Source organism: Rhinolophus sinicus, linkage group LG06, assembly GCF_036562045.2.
Source record: "Rhinolophus sinicus isolate RSC01 linkage group LG06, ASM3656204v1, whole genome shotgun sequence".
NCBI classification, from domain to species: domain Eukaryota; kingdom Metazoa; phylum Chordata; class Mammalia; order Chiroptera; family Rhinolophidae; genus Rhinolophus; species Rhinolophus sinicus.
This window is the reverse complement of record NC_133756.1, coordinates 83,087,511-83,109,845: the sequence shown is the minus strand read 5'-3', so window position 1 is coordinate 83,109,845 and position 22,335 is coordinate 83,087,511. Positions and strand designations below refer to the sequence as shown.

The 22,335-nt window shown below is 46.0% G+C and overlaps 1 long non-coding RNA gene across 1 annotated transcript in view; it reads right to left on the bottom strand.

Moving 5' to 3' along the window:
• The window catches only part of LOC141572423 (uncharacterized), a 471,478-nt gene extending 452,529 nt beyond the window's left edge, over nt 1-18,949 (bottom strand). The window contains exon 1 of the long non-coding RNA XR_012497782.1: nt 18,846-18,949. This is a non-coding gene — a long non-coding RNA (uncharacterized LOC141572423). The remainder of the gene's footprint in view (nt 1-18,845) is intronic.
• Between the last annotated feature and the right edge of the window lie 3,386 nt (nt 18,950-22,335).

Here is a 22,335-nt window from a genome sequence, read left to right as displayed (position 1 = left end):
ACCACACAGCTGACAAAGGCCATCCTGACTCCTCATCAGGTGCTCTTTCTCCTTGGTACATTGCACTGCCTCTCAACTGTGGCATCCCAAGCTGTCCCCCAGGTATATAAAGATGCTGGAATGAACACCTAGTCTCTTTCTCTCACTCTCTCACCTCTCAATCTCCTTGTCTCACTCACTCTGGCCTCTTTCTCTTTAACCAGTATAACTGGTAGTGTAATGGGTGAGAACAGACATAATGGGTTTGAATCACACTCACTGGCTGTGTGAGTTTGGGCAAGGTACTTAACCTCTCTGAACCTCATTTTCCTCAACTCTCAGATGGGGATCAAATAGCATTTACCTCAGAGGATTATTGTAAGGATTGAGCACAGTGCCTGGCTCCTATGAGCTCTGGTTACCTGCTTTTTAGTATGATATCTTTATGTATCTCTGCCTCTGTGTCTTTCTTTTTCTCCTTCTCTTGGTCTGTCTGCCTATCTCCCAAACAAGTTGCAGTCCCCTTCAACATGCTCTCACTCCCTGTTCTGGGCTCAGCCTGAGAGATGCAGAGCTGTATTCTGCCCTGGATCAGGAAGATAACTTCTTCCAGGGAAGGAACAGTAAAACCACACACATGAACATCTTCCCCACCTTCCAGGCAAGGTCTTGGAAGAAAGGTTGTGGGGGAGTGGAGAGGCTGAGGCTGGGTGGTGGGGACAGTCCTGGGAAGGTAAAGTGAGCTGAGGGTCCCAGTCCTGGGTGACAAGAAAGCAGGTGGGGGGGGAGTGACCACCACCAAGGGCACCACCCGCAGAGAGCAGCAGAGGATAAAGGTTAGCCCATGGCCATTGCCCAAGGGTCAGCTCATCCCCCAGCAGACACTGAGGGACCTGTTATGCCAGGCTGATAGCAGAGTGGAAAGCACAAGTGTTCCCACCTGTGCCTGGCTGTAGACCTCCTATAGGAGGAGGCTTGTCAGGCCCCTGGAAAAGCTGCGTTGATGGGAAGGCATCGTGGCTCAGCATCCTGAGGAGTGGGAGGAATGAGGATTGGTCTCTGAAGACGTAGGTTTAGGTGAACGCACAGTCACTTACTAGTCACATGACCTAGAAATCATACAATCATTCTGAGCCTCAGTTTCCTCATCTCTAAGATAGAATAACAGTATAAGCCCCACTGGATTGCGGTAGAAACGAAATTTAGAGATAACAGGTAAGAAGGCACTTGGGAAACTACAAGGTGCTCTCTGATGCTGGGTGTTATTAAAGGCACAGGCTGGGCAGCCAGTCTACCCTCATCTCCCTTCCTCCACTGTCACAGAGGAACTATTATCAATGCTGACACCAGGAAGACAGACACACTCCAATAGTCTGGCAGCATAGGCTAGCTGAGACACTAATAGCCTTTCTGTGTGACCTTGGGCTATTCCACCTCTGAACCTAGGGGATTGGGCCAAAGGTAAATTTCCAGGAGTTTTGTGATCCCATGTTTGTAGCTTGAAATCAGCCATCGTGGGAGTATTTACACCACAGATATCAGCAAACACTACAAATCAGGGTACCACTGTTTGGGCCAGCATTCCAGAATCTCCTCCTTCCAATTGCTGGCCAGGAAGGCAGCAGCTGGCCCAAACAGGTTGCCTGGCATGCTCAGCATCCAGCTGCTTCCCAGGGACTCACCCCCTGATAAATATGGATGCACACCTGGATGGCAGCCGGTCCACACCCCCTGTACACACACACTCTCTGCCTGGAGGATCCCTGGTACAGACAGGGGAGGGAAGGAGGAAGGCAACCTGTGTGCTTATCAATTACAGGAACAAGGCCCTGGGCCCCGCCTGGCCTGAATATTACATGAAGCCCTTTCTCCCCAGTATTCCTGCTCTCTCACCTCTCCCCAATTCACATCAAAGCAGGAGGGGAGCTTGCCAAGCTTCAGCATGTCACTTGCTTTGTAGTTACAAAGGGCTCAAAGGTACCCCCATACAGAGTCCTGTACCCTCTTATGTCCCTCCCAAGACCCTTACACAGTGCAAAAGTCATGCTCAGGGAGTGTCACCCACGTAGACTGCAATGTGCCTGGTGCTCAACCCGGGCCACACACATTCTGTCCCCTTCACCTCCACCACCACACCCACACACGTCATAGCCTGGGAGGCAAACCAGTCCCCAAGTGAGGAAGCACAAGGTAAGAAGATGCCTGGAGGGCTGCTCAGGAATAGAGGCTGAGGCTGGTCTCAGCTCAGACCCCACACTGACCCCTTCCAGTGTCTATGGTTGTCATTCTTGCTGCTCTTTTCTGAATCAAGCACTCAGGCATGCTCTCATTCTCTGTTCTGGCTCAATCTGTGTCCCCTAAAAATGATGTGTAAGAGCCCCAGCCCCCCATAGCTCAGACAGTGATGTTATTTGGAGATAAGGTCTTTACAGAGGTAATCAAGTTAAAATAAGGTCATTGGGGAGGGTCCTAATCCAAAAGGACAAGTATCCTTATAAAAGGGGGAAATTTGGACACCGAGCGAGACACACATTGAGAGAAGACCATGTGAAGACAGAGGGAGTGGATGACCATCTACAAGCCAATAGGCCTAGAACAGATCCTTCCCTCACAACCCTCAGAAGGAATCAACCCTGCCAACACCTTGATTTTGGACTTTCAACCTCCAGAACTGTGAGATAGTAAATTTCCATTGTGTAAGCGACCCAGTTCGTGGTACTTTGTTACAGGAGCCCTGGGAAACTAATATGTTCCTTCTCTCTGAAACAGAAGTAAAACATTTGTGGGTATCTTGGTTTCACTCTTTCCATGCATATTCGCTCTCATTTCAGCATCTGATCCTCATAGCAGATGACTCCTTGGGTCCAAGAGGCACTACTCATCCCCTTTGACAGATGAGGAAACTGAGGCCCAGAGGCAGGGAGCTTACCAAAAGGCCCACATAGAGTTAACAACCAAGCCAGGACTAGAGCCAAGGTCTCCTCACTAACAACCCAAAGGACTTTCCTGCATCAAGCCAAACTTCTCTTCCTAAATTTGTACAGAATTCTGTAAAGCCTTAGGTTTGGAGGGCTGGGGATACCACCCATCACCAGAGATGACCTTTCTAGCAGTGGTCCCCCACACTGCATGCACTATACAACTACCCAGGCAATTTTTAATCAGCCTGAGGCCTGGGTTACACCCCAGACCAAGTGAATCAGAACCTCTGGGAGTGGTGCTCAGGTACTACTAGTTTTTACAGCAAACTAATGTGATTCTAATGTGCAGATTGGGTGGAGAAGCATGAACAAGAGTGTTTCAGGGTGGAACCAGGCACCACTGGCTTACAGTGTCAGCAACCTATGATGTGGCAAGAGGGTGAGGGACCAAATGCCTCCATTCCATCCCAGAGGGTGCCCAGCAAGCAGTCCCACCTCAGGAAATGTGAGACATAAATTAAGGCGCAAATTGGTGCTCACTTATTCTTTAAGGCCTAGAAAATGTCAGACTTGGGTGAAGTTTTTCCAATTTTTTTACTTTATTGTGGGGATGGGTCTTTAAAATATTAATGGAAGGAAAAAATCATGTCTTTGCTTTAAATTTGGGCATCTATAGGGAGATCCAAGGTAGCAGAGTAGATAAACACTGTGCCTGCTTCCTTTGCTGAACAAATTGAAAGTACAACTAAATTGTAGAACAATCAACCTGGAGAACCATCTGAAGTCTGGCTGAACAGAAGTTTTATAACTAAGGACATAAAGAAGCCATCTCGACACCGGGGCAGACGTGCAACTGGCTGACCCCAAACCTCCATGTGGCCACTGAGAACTCTGAAGGGTATGTCAGCCATGGGGGTCCCCCCAGCAAAGCAAGGGACCCCAGCCTCACACCAGCCTCCCCCCAGAGATATTGGTTCCAGGAGGAGGAGCACCCCGCAACATCTGGCTGTGAAAAACAGTGGAGACTCTCACCATCTGGGTGGGACAGAAGGCTGAGGGAAACCCAGATGTCCTCTTAAAGGGCCCATGCACAAACTCACTCACTCCCAGGCACTCATCTAGAGCTCCAGAGAAGGGACAGTAACTCAGGGGGTGTCGGAGACATGCGGGGTCAGAGTGAGTTGTGTCTTCGAGATGAGGACTGTCTGCATTTTTCCTGTGAAGGATTCTTCTCCCATGCAGCCATCAAGCTGGCACCATCTTTCCTGTGTTGAGACCTCCCCTTGTGCTTATGGCCAAATCTGAATCTTATTGGTCTGGTGAGCTCTGCAGCAACACCCTGCTGACTCACTGGGACCCCACTCCACCTGATGCTGGAGGCACTTTCTCTGAGAGCAGCCAGCCCCACCCCCATTGTACTCTTTCTTGGAAAACTGTCAGAGTCCTACAGACCCCAGGCAGGCAGCAGTGACTGGTCTCAGTGTGCTCTGAGACTTTTGCTGAGTAGCTTCAGGCTCAGCACTGGCACCAAACCAGAGTGTACATTAACTTGGTGACTACAACTCTTCCCACTCTGGTGACTCCCTGAGACCCTGCCTCACCCAACTTGCATACCACACAAAGCTTTATCAGTAGCTGAACCTTAAGGGAACCAGCAGGTGGCAGCAGGCCTTGGAGTGTCCTGGCTTTTTGCAGAGCTAACCCCAGGCCTGGCACTGGTGGTAGCCATACTCAGTTTGCAGTGTGTCCTGTCTTATGTGCCTCCAACTTTAGCAGAGGCAGCAAACAACTACAGATAGCTTTATAGTTCCTATCAGGTAGTCCCCAGCTGATCACAGGCAGTGGGCAATTGGGCCTGCACCAGAGCCCCTCCCAAGAGGCCTCAGATCCAACATATTTGGAGGTTGGCTTCAGACCACAGCCCTACAAGCAACACACACAAAAAGTGGTCTCAAAAGGCACCAGAGCCCACTGGGGCAAATGTCACTCAAAGGGGTAAACCCCAACCACAGCAACCCATAAGCTGCTGTGGACATGGCCAAACCCCACAGCCAATCAGCCTGAGGGCCAATCCCACCCACTGACATGCCAGCAACAATCAAGGCTCAACTACAACAGGTGGTTACACACAACACACACAACGGACACTCCTGAAGCATCTAGCTCAGGTGACCAGGGCAATGTGCCACTGGGCCCCACAGGAGCCGTACTACATAAAGCCACCTGGCAAGACTGGGAGTCATAGCAGCCCTACCTAATACATAGAAACAAACACAGAGAGGCAGCCACAATGAGGAAACAAAGAAATATGTCCCAAATGAAAGAACAGGAGAAAACCCCAGAAAAAAAGAACCAAACAAAATGGAGACAAGCAATCTATCAGACACAGAGTTCAAAACAATGGTTATAAGGATGCTCAAGGAACTTAGTCAAAACTTCAACAAAGAGGACTGATGTCATAGGAATGGTGGCAGCGAGGTGGACTTCTTGAGTTCTCCTCCAGAGCTTACCACAAACGGGACATCTACAACCCATCGAAGGACTCTCTGCTCATCACGCAGAACAGCTAAGAGACTCGTGCGAGGATTACATGAAGGTGGGCAAACTGGGCGAGCAGGGGAAGAGGGAAGGGAGTGGGGTGGAAACACAGCCGCATCCGCAGCTGTGGAGACACAGGGGGTCCCAGGACAGAACAGAGACCACAAAAGCTAGGAGGTGGGCTCTTTCCCTGCGTCCCACATCTGATCTCTCCTGCCGTGGGCAGCATATCCAGCATTTGAGGCAGTAACCTCAGCTGAGACCTCCAGCTGGGCCCTAGGTCAGATAAAGGACATAAACTCCATAACTGGTCCCCTCCCCCCACTATCCCAATCCTACCCCTGCCCTTCCAGAGACTTAAGCTGGCCCCTGAACTGAGAAGTAGTGTCAGATTACAGAGGAGCCATAGTGCTCAGGTTCTGGGAAGACTGGTGTGCAGTTCTGACCAAGGGAAGAGGCTGGGAAGAGTGTGATACTGCTGGGCAGGGAGAGAAAAGACTCCTCCACCCCCAGCTACCACCTTTTCTGGCCTGCGGGGAAGAGTGTGAAATTGCTGGACTGGGAAAGAGAAGACCCTTCTATCCCCAGCCCCACCCTTTCTGGCCTGCCTAGGGCGGGGCAATTAAAATGCGTAGACACACCCAGGGATCAGCAGTAGACTCAAACTGCAGGTCTGGGTTTTCAGCAGCTCAGAAATCTCCCGCCCGCCACACACACACACACACACACACACACACACACACACACGGAAGAAGTGCCCTAAGACTCAGGAGAACTGGGCACAGGGCTGGTGGTGCTACTCTCAGTGCACATACGTGCAGGCAAGGGCAGAAACTGCACTGACTTTGTAGAAACTACTGTCCAGACCCCTCAGCCCCACGCATCTAAATCTGCAGTCCCAAGGTCACTCTGGGCACCAGGTGACCAGCTCTGCCTGCACAATACGCAGAGGACTCTTCGGTACAGCAGAGGACAACCTGGAGATTAGTTGGTGGACTTAAGCCAAGACTGGTGCTGCTTTTTGTTTTGTTTTGTTTTGTCTTTATATCTTTGATATCTTTGCCTGTGTTGAGTGTGGGTTATCGGTTGTTTTTACATGTGAATGTATTTGATTTTTTCTTTGTTGTTGTTGTGCTTGGTGATTTGCTTTGTTCTGAAATTGCCCTACACCAGGGCCCAGCTTAAGAGGCACAAGATTCAACATACCCAGAGGCCAACTCCAGACCAAACCAGAGTACTACCGGGTTTGAACTACAAGTGACACACCCAGAGGGGATTCTCTACAGGCACAAGAGCCCATAGAAACCAAACCTCATTTAAGTGGTCAACCCTCACGCAGTAGAACACCCTGCAGTGGGCAGAGCCAAGTCTCACAACTAGTCAGCCTAGGAATCAATCCCACCTACTCACAAGCTAAAAGCAATCAAAGATCTTCTTTAACAGGACAATACACACAACACAAGAGTCACCTTTGGAGCATATGCAGAGGAGAAGAAGGAAGTGGTACAAGTCAAATATAAAGGACTCATACTACATAAGATAACCCAGCGAAAACTAAGAACCCTAGGGCATCTACATAATACATCGAAGCAAACACAGAGAGTCAGCCAGAATGGGGAAACAAAGAAACATGTCCCAAATAAAAGAACAGAAGAAACCTCCAGAATTGGAACCAATTGAAACAGAGGTAACCAACCTATCAGAGACAGAGTTCAGAACACTGATGATAAGACTGTTTAAGGAGCTTAGAGACGACATAAGGAAGGATAGAGAAATCATAATGAACAACCAGTTAGAACTAAAGAATACAATAGCTGAAATAAAGAACTCACTTGAAGGAAATACTAGCAGGAGAGATGAGGCAGAGGACTGAATCAGCGACTTAGGAGACAAGTTAGCAGAGATCACCCAAACAGAACAACAGAAAGAAAAAAGAATAAAAAACAATGAAGATGGTTTAAGAAACCTCTGGGATAACATCAAGCGCAACAACATGCTCATCATAGGAATACCAGAAGGTGAATAGAGGAAGCAAGGGATTGAGAACATATTTGAAGTAATAATGTCTGAAAACTTCCCTAACCTGGTAAAGGAAACCGACATACAAGCCCAGAAAGTGCAGAGAGTTCCAAATAGGATAAACCCAAACAGGTCCACTCCAAGACACATTATAGTTAAAATGGCAAAGGTGAAAGACAAAGAGAGAATCCTAAAAGCAACAAGAGAAAGACAGAGGGTTACATACATATCAAATGACTTTTCTACAGAAATATTGCAGGCCAGAAGGGAGTGGCAGGAGATACTCAAAGTGATGGAAAACAAAGGCCTACAACCTAGATTGCTTTATCCAGCAAGGATATCATTTAAAATTGAAGGAGAGATAAAGAGCTTCCCAGAAAAGAATAAGCTAAAGGAATTTATTACCACCAAGCCAGCATTGCAGGAAATATTAAAAGGACTTCTGTAAACAAAAGAAAGATGCAAACAATCTAACTACAAATTTAAAAAATGGCAATAACTATGTACCTATCAATAATCACTTTAAATGTAAATGGATTAAATGCTCCAATCAAAAGACATAGGGTGGCTGAGTGGATAAGAAAGCAAGACCCTTGTATACAAGTGACTCACCTCAGATCAAAAGACACACACAGGCTGAAAGTGAAGGGTTGGAGTAAGATATTTCATGCAAATGGAAATGAGAAAAAAAGCTGGAGCTGCAAAACTTATATCTGACAAAATAGACTTTAAAATAAAGAATATATTAAAAGACAAAGATGGGCACTATATAATAATAAAGGGATCATGCCGACAAGAGGACATAACCCTAGTAAACATCTATGCACCCAACATAGGAGCACCTAAATATATAAAACAGATACTGACTGACATAAAAACAGAGATCAACAGTAACACTATCATAGTAGGACACTTCAACACACCTCTGACAACAAGGGACAGATTTTCCAAACAGAAAATCAATATGGAAACAATAGCCTTAAATGACACATTGGACCACTTGGATTTAATCCATATTTTCAGAGCATTTCACCTCAAAGCTGCAGAATGCACGTTCTTCTCAAGCACACATGGAACATTTTCCAAGACAGACCACATGTTAGGCCACAAAACAAGTCGATAAATTTAAGAAAATTGAAATCATACCAATTGTCTTCTCTGACCACAGTGCTATGAAATTAGAAATGAGCTACAGGAGAAAAACTGGAAGACACACCAATTCATGGAGGCTGAATGACATGTTACTAAATAATGAATGGGTCAACCATGATATCAAGGAAGAAATCAAAAGATATCTCGAGACAAACGAAAATGAAAACACGACAACCCAAAATGTATGGTATGCAGCAAAAGCAGTCCTAAGAGGGAAATTCAGCATTGCAGGCCTACCTGAAGAAACAAGAAAAATCACTAATCAACTGTTTACCTTCACAATTAAGGGATCTGGAAAAAGAACAGCAAAATAAGCCCAAAGGGAGTACAAGGAAGGATATAATAAAGATCAGAGTGGAAATAAATGAAACAGAAACCAGAAAAACAATACAAAAGATCAATGAATCCAAGAGATGGTTTTTAGAGAAGATAAACAAAGTTGACAAACCTTTAGCCAGACTCATTTAAAAAAAGGAGAGAACTCAAATTAATAAAATCAGAAATGAAAGAGGAGAAGTGACAACAGATACTACAGAAATACAAAAAATCTTAAGAAATTACTATGAGCAACTATAAGCCAACAAATCTGACAATCTGGAAGAAATGGACAATTTTCTAGAGGCGTACAACCTTCCAAGTCTAAATCAAGGAGAAACAGAAAACCAAAATAAACTGATTACCACCAGGGAAATTGAATCAGTAATCAACAATCTCCCAACAAACAAAAGCCCTGGACAAGATGGCTTTACAGGTGAATTTTACAAAACGTACAAAAAAGAATTATCACCTATTCTCCTCAAGCTCTTCCAAAAAATCCAGAAGGAGGAAAGACTCCCAAACACTTTTTATGAGGCCACTATCACCCTGGTCCCAAAATCAGACAAAGACAACACAAAAAAAGAAAACTACAGGCCGATATCTCTAATGAACATAGATGCGAAAATCCTCAACAAAATATTAGCGAACAGAATTCAGCAATACATTAAAAAGATCATACACCATGATCAAGTGAGATTCATCCCTGGTATGCAAGTGTGGTTCAACATCCGCAAATCAATTAATGTGATACATCACATTAACAAAATGAAAAATAAAAATCATATGATCATATCAATAGATGCAGAAAAAGCATCTGACAAAATCCAGCAGCCATTTATGATAAAAACTCCTAAGAAAGTGGGAAACATAATAGAGGCCATATATGATAAACCCACAGCTAACGTCATACTCAATGGGGAAAAGCTAAAACCATTTCCCTGAAGCTCAGGAACAAGGCAAGGTTGCCCACTTACTCCACTTCTATTCAACATAGTGCTGGAAGTTCTAGCCACAGCAATCAGACAAAAAAAAGAAAAGGCATCCAAATCGGTAAGGAGGAAGTAAAATTGTCATTATATGCAGATGACATGATACTATATAGAGAGAACCCTAAAGACTCCACCAAGAAACTATTAGAGCTGACAAACGAATTTAGTAAAGTAGCAGGATACAAAATTAATATTCAGAAATCAGTTGCATTTGTATATACCAATAATGAAACATCAGAAGGAGAAATTAAGAAAACAATCCCATTTACAATTGCTTCAAAGACTATAAAATACCTGGGAATAAATTTAACCAAAGAAGTAAAAGATCTGTACTCAGAAAATTATAAGACACTGAAGAAAGAAATGAAAAAAAACACCAATAGATGGAAACACATACCATGTTCATGGATAGGAAGAATTAATACAGTTAAAATGTCCACACTGCCTAAGGCCATATACATATTCAACTCAATTCCTATCAAACTACCAACGACATTTTTCACAGAAATAGAACATATAATCCTAAAATTTATATGGGACCATAAAAGACCACGATAGACTCAGCAATCTTGAGAAATAAGAACAAAGTGGGAGGTATAACAATACCTGACATCAAATTATACTACAAGGCTACAGTAATCAAAACAGCATGGCACTGGCATAAAAACAAACACATAGATCAATGGAAGAGAATAGAGAGCCCAGAAATTAATTCATGCCTATATGGTCATTTAATCTATGACAATGAAAGCAAGAACTTATGGTGGGGTAAAGATAGTCTATTCAATAAATGGTGCTGGGAAACCTGGACAGACACATGCAAACAAATGAAGCTGGACCACCTCCTTACACCATATACAAAAATAAATTCAAAATGGCTTAAAGACTTAAATGTAAGATCTGAAACCATAAAATTCCTAGAAGTAAATATAGGAAGAAACTTCACAGACATTACCTGGAGTAAGATTTTTACTGATATATCCCCTCGGGCAAGGGAATAAGAGAAAAAATAAACATGTGGGATTACATCAAACTAAAAGTTTTTTCACAGCAAAGGAAACCATCAATAAAACAAAAAGGAATCCTACTGAATGGGAAAAGATATTTGCCAATGATATATCTAATAAGGGGTTAATATCACAAATGTATAAAAAAAACTCACTCAACTCAACTCCAAAAAAACAAACAACCCAATTAAAAAATGGGCAGAGGACATGAAGAGACATTTTTCTAAAAAGGACATACAGATGGGAAACAGACATATGAAAAAATGCTCCACTTCACCAATCATTAGAGAAATGCAAATAAAAACTGCAATGAGATACCACCTCACCCAAGTCAAAATGGCCGTCATCAACAAATCAACAAAGAACAAGTGCTGGCGCGGACGTGGAGAATAGGGAACCCTCGTGCTTTGTTGGTGGGATTGCAGATTGGTGCGGCCACTATGGAAAACAGTACGGAGGTATCTCAAAAATCTGAGAATGGAACTACCATATGATCCAGCAATTCCACTCCTAGGTATCTACCCGGAGAAATCTAAAACTCTAATTCAAAAAAATTTATGCACTCCTATGTTTATTGCAGCACTATACACAATAGCCAAGACATGGAAACAACTGAAATGCCCATCAGTAGATGACTGGATTAAGAAACTGTGGTACATTTATACAATGGAGTATTATGCAGCCATAAAGAAGAATGAAATCTTAGCATTTGCAACAATATGGATGGACCTAGAGAACATTATGTTAAGTGAAATAGTCAGATAGAGAAAGACAAATACCATATGATCTCACTTATATGTGGAATCTAAAGAAAAGAATAAATGAATGAACTAATCAGAAACAGTTTTGGAGACATAGAGGAAAAACTGAGGGTTGCTAGATGGGTGGGGGGAGGGGACAAAGGGGAAGGTGAGGGGATTAGAAAGCACAGTCAGTAACCACAAGATTGCCATGGGGTTATGAAAGTTAATTTGGGGAATGTAATCAATAATGCTGTAAAGATTTTGTAGGATATCTGATGGACACTTGTCTTGTTGGGGAGACCACCTCAGGGAAGATGTAGATGCCTGATCACTGTACTGTACACCTGAAGCTGAAGCTGAACAACAATGAATGTCAAGTACAAGATTATATTTATATGTGTGTGTGTGTGTGTGTGTGTGTGTGTGTGTGTGTGTGTGTGTATACATAGTTATAAGAAGTGGAGTATAGAATTAGGAATAAAGACAGTGGAAATGTAATGGGTGTGTGAATGTCAGAGGGATAGTGGATGGGGGGAGGAGGGGTTGACACAGTGTGAGGGATATAAATGATAAATGTCTAACTATTACTTTGTTTTGTGCACCTGAAACTAATAAAAAAAATTTTTTTTTAATGTTCAACAAAGAGATAGCAAACATTACAAAGGACATAGAAACCATAAAAAAAAAATAACAGTCAGAAATAAAGAATACAATAACTGAAATGAAGAATGCACTAGAAGGAATCACCAGCAGATTAAATGAAGTAGAGGATCAAATCAGCAATTTCGAAGACAAGATATCAAAAAACACCCAATTGGAACAGCAAAAAGATAAAAGAATCCAAAAAAAAGTGAGGACAGTTTAAGAGACCTCTGGGAGAACACCAAGAGTTACAGCATTTGCATCATAGGTGTACCATAAGGAGAAAAGAGAAAGCAAAGGATTGAGAACCTATTTGAAGAAATAATAACTGAAAACTTCCCTAACCTGGTGAAGGAAATAGACATACAAGTCCAGAAAGCACAGAAATTCCCAAACAAGATGAACCCACACAGGCCCACACCAAGACACATTATAATTAAAATGGCAAAGGTTAAAGACAAAGAGAGAATCCTAAAAGCAGCAAGAGAAAGGCAACTAGTAACTTATAAGGGAGCTCCCATAAAATTGTCAGCTGATTTCTCAACAGACACTTCGCAGGCCAGAAAAGGTTGGCATGAAATATTCAATGTGATGAAAAAACAAGGACCTACAACCAAGATTACTCTACCCAGCAAAGCTATTATTTAGAATTGAAGGACAGATAAAGAGCTTCCCAGACAAGAAAAAGCTAAAGGAATTCATCATCACCAAATCAGCCTTACAAGGAATGTTAGAGGGACTTCTTTAAGATGGAAAAAAACATCAAAATTATGAATAATAAAATGGCAAGAGCTACATATCTATCAACAATTACTTTCAATGTAAATGGATTAAATGCTCCACTCAAAAGACATAGAATGGCTGAATGGATAAGAAAACAGGACCCTTACATATGCTGCCTACAAGAAACTCACTTCAGAGAGAAAGACACACACAAATGGAAAGTAAAGGGATAGAAAAAGATATTTCATGAAAATGGAAATTTTTTTAAAAAAATTTAAAAGGTGGGGGAGCAATACTCATAACAGACAAAATCGACTTTAAAACAAAGGCTATGACAAGAGACAAAGAAGGACAAAGTCATCCCACTTCAGGGTATTTATCTGAAAAAACCCAAAATGCTACTTCGAGGGGATGTATGCATCCATATGTTCATTGTAGCACTGTTTACAATGTCCAAGATGTGGAGGCAGCCTGGTTGTCTCTCAATGAAAGAATGGCTAAAGAGCAGGCCGTACAAACAAGTGTATACAATAAAATATTGCTCAGCCAGGGAAGGGAATGGGTTCTTGCCATCTGCAGTGGCTTTGATGGACCTACAGGGTGATGTGCTGAGTGGAGTGTCAGACAGAAAAAGACTGATGCAATGAGATTTCACTTATATGTGGAATCTAAAGAATAAAATAAACAAAACAGAAATAAACTCATAAATTCAGAGAACATTTTGATGGTTGCCAGATGGGAGGGAGGTTGAAGATGAGTGAAAAGGGGGAAGGGATTAAGAAGTACAAATTGGTTGTTACACAGTAATCATAGGGATTTAGAGTATTTCATAAGAAATATAGTCAATAATATCTTAATAACTATGTATGGTGTCAAATGGGTACTAGATTTGCTGGGGTGATAGATGGGGTTTAGGGGACAGGGTATAAAAGATGAACAGAGTAAGAAGTACAAACTGATAGCTACAAAATAGTCATGGGGATGTAACATAAAGCAGAAGGAATATAGTCAATAATATGGTAATAACTATGTATAGTGCCAGGTGGGTTCTAGACTACTCAGGGGGATCATATCTTAAATTACACAAACATCTAACCACTATGCTAATATACCTGAAATTAATATAAAATAATATTGAACATCAACTGTAATTGAAAAATTAAAAAGGGGGGAAAGGTGAAGGGGAATAAGAGGTTCAAATCTCCAAGTATAAAACAAAAAAGTCATGGGGATGTAATGTACAGCATAGGGAATATAGTCAATGATATTGTATGGTTGCTGGACTTACCACAGTGATCACTTCTTTAGGTATATATGAGGTGTGATCAAACAATACAGTGAATGTTTACATTTTAAAAATCTATTACAATAAAAGACCCATTGCCATTAATCCACCTCAAAATACTCACCCTCACTTCAGACACACTGGTCCCATCGTTCTTGCCACTGTCTGAAGTAGTTTTAGAAGTCTTCTTTTGTGAGTGTCTTTAGTTGCGCTGTCATGGCTGCCTCTATGTCCTAATCATTTTGACTGTGGGGAAGAGCCAGAAGATGCATGGTGCCAGATCCAGTGAATAAGGTGGAAGTGGTCACACCATAAATTTTTCATTTGACAGAAATTGCCATATACCAGAAGCGATGTGTGACACGGAGAGTTGTCATGATGGAGGATGATTTACACACACTTTAAAACATACCTTCTCTCAACCGTAGCTCACACCTGACTGACTGCACCAAACAAGCTGAAATTTGTCACACACTGTTACTAAGGTTCAACGCACTGCTTCCCCTATTGACGATCCCTGCCTTTCTGTTGAATGGCACTTGGCAGCAGCATTCACTATATTTTGTGATCACAATGGAAAGGATCCATGTCACACATCACTTCTGGTACAGCAATTTCTGTCAAATAAAAACATTACACTGTCCCCTCATTCACCTTATTCATCGGATCTGGCACCATGCAACTTCTGGCTCTTCCCCAAAGTCAAAATGACCATAAAAGTTAAACATTTTGAATCGATTCAGGACATCGAGGCAGCCATGACAGGACAACTAAAAACACTCACAAAAGAGGACTTCCAGAACTGCTTCAGAAAGTAGCAAGAATGGTGGATAAGAGTGTTCGAAGCAAGGGGGAGTATTTTGAGGGGGATTGATGACAATGTGTCTTTCATTGTAATAATTTTTTTATTTAAACATTCTTATTTTCTGATCACACTTGGTAAATGTTGAATAACTATGCTGTACACCTGAAACTAATATAATGTTGCACGTTAGCTATATTTTAATTAAAATCTTTTCTAAAAATTAAATAAATAAACTAAAATTTGACAATCAATCAATAAATAAATAAATTTTGGCCTTTACTGCTCCATCTAAATCAAATGTAATTGCCTACCATGAAAATGAACGAACTGTGGAAGGGGGATGGTAGAATAGGGTAAACGAGGTCAAACATACGGTGATGGAAGGAGAACTGACTCTGGGTGGTGAACACACAATGTGATATACAGACGATGTATTACAGAATTGTGCACTTGAAACCTATGTAATTTTACTAACCATTGTCACTTCCAATAAATTTTAATTAAAACAAAGCAAAACACAACAGCACAAAAAAAAAAAAAAGCAAGAAAGAAAATGAAGGCGCTGCACTGGAGCATTTACTATGTCCCAGGCAAGTGCTGAGTGACCCCTACCGTGTTTATTCTTACAATTAACCTACAGGATAGGTATTGTAATCCCCATTTTACAGATGCGCAGCTGAGGCTTGGGGGTGCTACTTAACCAGGCTAAAGTCACCCAGTAATTAAGTGGTGGGGCTGAGATTCCAACCAGACAGTCTGGTACCAAAGCCTGTCACATTGACCACCACCTGTGTGGTCTTCTACAAAGTCTTTTACCATTCACAACCACTTTTTTGTAAAAGGCACTAAAATTAGGATTGTAGATATTAAATGTTTAAACAAAATGCCCTTTTCCCATGGCTTCAAAATACTGATTTTTCTTTCCTAACTTGGGGTTGAAGAGCTCAGACAATAATAGGCCCCAATTCAGAGAGGGTATAGAACAGGAACCTCCATTCCCAGCACAAGGAACCCAGCCTAGACAGCAGCACAGGCAACCGGCACCCCCATCTCCCATCCCTGCCTGGGCCCTCCCGCTTTCAGGAAGGAGAGAAACGTGGGCTGGGACGTCCCTCTAGTGGCCGCGATGACAACTGCAACCAACCCATCCACACCCACCCAGGCCAGGTGCAGAACAATTAGTCCCAGTTAAAGCAGGGAAACTGCCTCTGATGGGCACACCTACTGTGGCAGCACCAGGCCTCTGAGCATTGGAGACTTTACCCAGGTACAGGAGCTTAGAGGCCTGGACACTATGGCCCCAAAAGGCCAAACCACACCAGTCTCCCATTCACCATTTTCATCTCATTTGCCTCCCATCTTCCCAGCTGATGAGGGCATTAGAAGTCAGGAGGAAGGTTCCCCTCGCTGGCAGGATTCTGGCTCTAGGGCTGTGGGGACAGAGCCCCAAAGAGCAATTTCCAGGCTCTCGGCCTCATATGGAGGGGTGCTGGCTCGGGTGGTAGATGGCCGTCAGCTGTAGCCATTGAGCCATTGGCCACTAATATAACTGCTGCGGCTACAGAGGATAGCCGAGGAGAGCCAAGGAGAGTGGAGGAGAGTCGTCAGTCGGTCAGTTGGCAGAAAAACGGACAGCAGGTCGCACGTCCAGTGAACCCAGCCTCCAGTGAGACCGTAGTGGTATGACTCCCCTACCTATGGCTCCGTGGGTGTTCCTTTTTGGCCTCACCACATCCTGCGTTCTTGTGTGGGGAGCGGGAGCAGAGACCCCGCAGGCCGCCCCGCACGACAAGGACAATGGCTGGAACCCTGAGTGAGTGTCCACAGCACTCTCCAAATTTGGCCTCTGCCCTCCCCCCAACACTCTCACCCACTCCTTTCCTCAGGCAAATGCAAGTGTCATTGGAATCCTACCCATCCAAACACTCCCTTCTCCAGAAGCCGTCCCTCAGCCCTCCCCCCACCACACACCCCTTAGCTGACAGTCTCCCCTGTCCTCATTTCCTGCAGTGAATTCCATGCAGGCCCAGCATGCTTTTCAGGACCACTGGTCTTTCCTCCTCCTCCTGAAGCTGTCCCTGCAGTAGACTGGGAGCCTCTGAGGCTAGGTGTAGAGTCATGTATGTCTCTGGTATCCACCTGCAGAGTGTCACCCAGGCCTGCCTATAGCAAGGCTTCCTCTACTCCTTCCCCACCCTCTCCATGATGCAGTGTGCCCTGAGGGGCCGGCCAGGCAGCTGGGCCAGGGGCGCACACTGTGAGGCTGGAGGACTGGTAGTGGCAAAGCACATGAACTCTTACAGGGAGAGGGGCCGGCTCTCAGGTGACAGCTGCCTCAGTCTTTACTAACTTTCTCTCTGTACTGAGATGGTGGACAGTTTTAGCAGAGGGGAAGGCGGTTTCCTCACAGTGCCCCTCAGCTCTTAGGGGTGGGGGTGGGGGGGAAATCCAGAGCCAGCCTGCCCCAACCCAGCACAAATCGAGGCAGCAGGGGCCTCCCAACCTCAGAATCAGGCTGACTCCCAGGGTATGAGGCCCTCCCTGACTGGCCAGAGGGCACCTCAGACTCACACCCAGTGCCCACCTCCCATCCCATCCCGAGACCTGAGACCTGAGACCTGAGTGTGTTAGCGGCCTTCAGGCTGTGAGGAGCAATTCCAAACGCCCCATTGATAAATTCCTAAGTAGAAGACTTGCTAATATGGAGCCTGGCTCTGGGGCAATGGGAACTCGCTGGGTGAAAGATGACAAATCACAACCCAGTGGTCAGGCTGAGAGCACTAATATTCACTTACATCTCATTCATCGGGCCGCCCTCGCCAACCACTGGTCTCAGCCATCTCAGGGGACACGGTGGGTCGTCCTGAGCAGCCCCTGTGGTTCCAAGAAGCTCTGGGATGACGGGAGGTGGCCGAACAGCCAGCCCTGCCAGCAGGCCGGGGAGGGCCCAGCAGCAAAGGGGAAGGGGGCGCACCCACCTCTAAGCCCAAAGTAGACATGAGTGAGGCCTAAACTAGAACATTCCTTGGGACAGAACTCCTGCTCCTGGTTCCGTTGAAAGTACCAAAGGCCCAGAAGTCCACCAGATTCATCTTGGACTGCACCCACCCTGTGCCTGAGAAAATATGTCGAGGCAGGCTGTTGGGCCAAAAGGGGGTCAAGGCAGCTCCTGCTCAGGTTCTGGCCTGGAGAACAGGTGTGAGCTACACACACACCACACACACACACACACACACACACACACACACACACACACGCACGCTCACATGCTCACAGGCACACAACACAATCCAGGTGCAGGGCAGGGTACACAGCCAGCCTGGCAGGGTGCTGCCGAGTAGCAGGCTTGGTGCCTGGTCCCAGGCAGGGCGGGTGTGCAGTTTGAGTAATGGCGGGCGCAGGATGCACCCGAATCCTGATAAGGGAGAATAATAACTTGTCAAAGATATATATGATATGTGTTTGCTTTCCCGAAGGAATATCTATGGGGCTAATTCATCAAGCCGGCAGGCTGGCTGGAGACCCAAGGAGGGAAAAGAGAAGGAGCACGTGACAGGGCAGCCCCCAAATCGGCCAGGGTGGGGAGGGGAGTGTGGCCTGCTCAGCTTGGACTCGCTCCAGGGCTCTGGGAAGCACTGAAACTAGCCAGGTCCACTGACGTCCCTCAGGTCCTGAGTGCTAATGGTGTATTTTGGGGTCCATAATCCATAGATGTCCCACTTACTTGGGAAATCTCCTCTTCTCTCCTGTGCACCTTCTCTCTTCCATTCTTTCCTCCTGCTGCACAGTCTGTGGGAAGCCTCTGGTCTGAAGCGTGGGAAGATGATCAGCAAATATCTCCCTCTTCAGAGAGAAGAGAAACGGAAATGGGTATAACAAAACCAAGAGGGAGGGCCCTACTTGTGTCCCGTGTTCTTGCTCTATGTCCCTTCTCCCTTTCCACCCCTCCCTGTCCCACAGTCTCCCACATACCCTCCAACCTTCCTAGGCTCTAGTAGGAGGATGGAAAGAAAGAAGGCAAGAGGGCCTGTCCCCTTACTCAGGTCATGTCAAGGATGCCGAGGCCAGAAAACCCGCCTGCAAACACATGGCAGTCCCCCCGGAGGCTCCACCGGCCACAGATGCTTGGTGGGGGCCACCTCCTTACCAGAGAAAACTCTCACGTGTCTATTCCTTCATGATTAGTGCTTCCTTTCTAATCCTGTCTCCTACTTTCTCCTCTCTCTTTCTCATAGTGATCTAAAAAAAAATGGATTAGTGCACATCGTCCAGGCCTCCCCCAGGGCCTCCCGAGGTCTTACCTGTCCCTCTGCGTCCAAACTCTGAGCGCCACCCAGCCAACCTGGGTGAGGCCAGAGACCAAGCTCCAGGAGAGGAACCCTAAAATTCAAGGTCTAGAAGGAAGAATCCCTAGTGTGCCCTCCCCAGGACCGGGCACCTCCAGGCCCTGCCCTCACATATCCCCTGCTGCCTCTCAGATCCTCACGTGGCCCCTGACTCACTGTCACCCTTCTGCCACTTACCACTGAGGTCGACTCCCTCACCTGGTAGCTCCAGGCTGACATTCAGCTCCACCTGTACCCGTTCATTCAACAGAGGCTAGAGTCCCTACTATATGCCGGGTCACTTCTTGGCACTTGGGACACGTCAGTGAGCAAAGCAGACGAGGAGCTCTGGCTGTGGAGCTTACGTTGTTAAATAAAACACTGAAATACTTCTCTCTGACCGGTGAACATGTATCACCACCCACTCTTCTCTACCTCTCCATGACCCAGCAATCAAACGGTTAACTTCTGGCACAGCTCAGGGACCACTGGGACCCTAGGACCCTGCCCAGCCCCTGCCTGGCATCCATCCTGGTTAGTAAGGGCTGGTGCCACACTGTTCTTAAATATTGTGACTCTCACCCTGGAGAGAGCGTCTGTAGCCCACCCTGTGGGAATTAAATGAGAGCTTCTCTGTATGAGAATCACCATTGCCTGCCTGCCTGCCTTCATTCCCTCCCTCCCTCTTCACTCCTTCCTTTTTCCTTCCTTCCTTCTCTTCCTTCCTACCTGTCTTGAGGCTTAAGGTCTCCCTCCCAGCACCATGACCCTCTCCTGGTCCTCAGCTCTGGGCACAGATCTGAGAAGCCACCCACCAGTCCTTTTAGCTTCCCTTCCTTCCCATCCAGGGCCACCCTGGCAGTGGCTGGCATCTTCGGGATTCTGAGGGCCAGGAAATACAGACACCAGGCTCCAAGGGTGCCAGCTCCCCACCCCCATTTGTCCCTAATGAACTGATAGCCCATTCTCCCTTCTGCCCTCTGCCCCTCTCCCCGACACCTGCACTGCCCTATCCACAGAGGGCAGGCCCAGGGCTGGAAACCACTGGTCTGTCCCTACCGCAGGGCCTGCTGAATGGGAGAAGAAAGGGGGGCCATGCCCCTGCCAGTGCAGCCTGAAGCTGGAGAGCAATTAACTTGGCATTTTCAAACAAGGGCAGAGGAAGCGGGAGCCACAGGACTGAGTCAGCACATCGGAAAGCGGGTGCCAAGCGGCTGGCTCAGCTCATTAGCAGGACAGGGCTGAGCCAATGAGAAACAAGGTCAGGGAGAAATGGTGGGGGCCCCTAAACGGGGATGGGAATGGGGACCAAGTCAGAAAGATGGCCATAGACTCCCCCACCTCACCCTACAGCCTGGGTACTGTCCTGGCTGCCAAGGCCATGAGCCCAGGCCTCAGGTTCTCATTCCTCACAGGCAGCTCCTGCCCACCAGCAGCAATCAGCAAACATTCCCCATGTACTGTGTGTGCTCCACAACTACGAGTAAAGGGGACTGACACTCCACACAAACACACACACGCCAGGCCTGGCCTCCCAGGCAGACATGGCCAAGGTCCTGAAGACTAAGGAGTAGCACAGGGCTGGAGAGAGCGGAGGAGGAGGAGGGAGGAGGAGGGCTTTGGTGGCTTGGGAGACATCTCGGAGGAGGTGGACTTTTAGTAGCTACATTTAAAATAAAGTCTGCGTACCCTTCCTTTTTTACAAAAGGAAACAAAGCTGCTGAGCCCATCCACCTGCTGCATACTTTACCAGGTGCCACAGGCACTACCAACCTCACCTAGGATCCCTACGTCAGCCTGTAAGTTTCCTCTCACCTAGGAGGAGGTTGAGGCCTGGGGCTTACGGGACTTCCCCAAGCTCACACAGAAAAGGCCAGAGCTGAGATTTACATTTGTGGTCCACTGACTCCAGAGTCTATGTTCTTTCTAACTCAAGTGTTTCTGGGGTAGGACTCATCTAGGCTGAGACGAGGGGCAGGCATCCAAGCAAAGGCTCAGATGTGAGAATGAATAAAGTGAGTTCTAGCAACTCGGCTGCCAGCCAGGCTGGAAGCGGGGCTGAGTGTGTGTGATGGTTAATCTCATGTGTGCACTTGACCCCCTCAAACACTACTCCTGGATGTTTCTGTGAGGGTGTCTCCCAAAGAACTTAGCATTTGAATCAGTAGACTGAGTAAAGATCACCCTCACTAATGTGGCTGGGCATCATCCAATCCGCTGAGGGTGTGGATAGCACAAAAAGGTGGAGCAAGGGTGAATTTGCTCTCTGCTGAGCTGGGACACCCATCCTCTGCCCTAAACATTGGTGCCTCTGGTTCTCAGGCCTTCTGACTTGGACTGAATTACATCACAGACTTGCCTGGGTCTCCAGCTTGCAGACGGCAGATCATGGGACCTCTTGGCTTCTAGAACTGAGCCAATTCCTATAATAAATCTATCTCCTGTCAATTCTGTTTCCCTGGGGAACCCTAAGACAGCATGTTTCCACCACCCCTAGCGTAGGGCTTCACTCTCGGAGCTACTGACATCACCCTGTAGATGCATCACAACTTGGGAGGATCTCCTAAGCCACCTATTAATGCATCTTTGCAAACAGGAACCAAGAATTTGCCAGAATACCATACTAGACCATATCCTCGTGATTGCCAGTTCTACTGGTCTTGATTAATTCTTGACCCTTGAGAAAAGAGCTATTTCCAAGACGCTGTGTGGTTCCCTCTGGTTCTGATGCTATTGCTCTTTTCTGAGCAAGGAAAGTTCAGGGGTAGGGTTCAGGGCCCACAGGCTGGGGGGTAAGGCCGGTGACAGTCAAGAACTGGACAAAATCGAGTCAGCCAGCCCACGGCCATGTCAGCCATGAGATGCAGGCTCTCGGACAGGTGAAGGAGC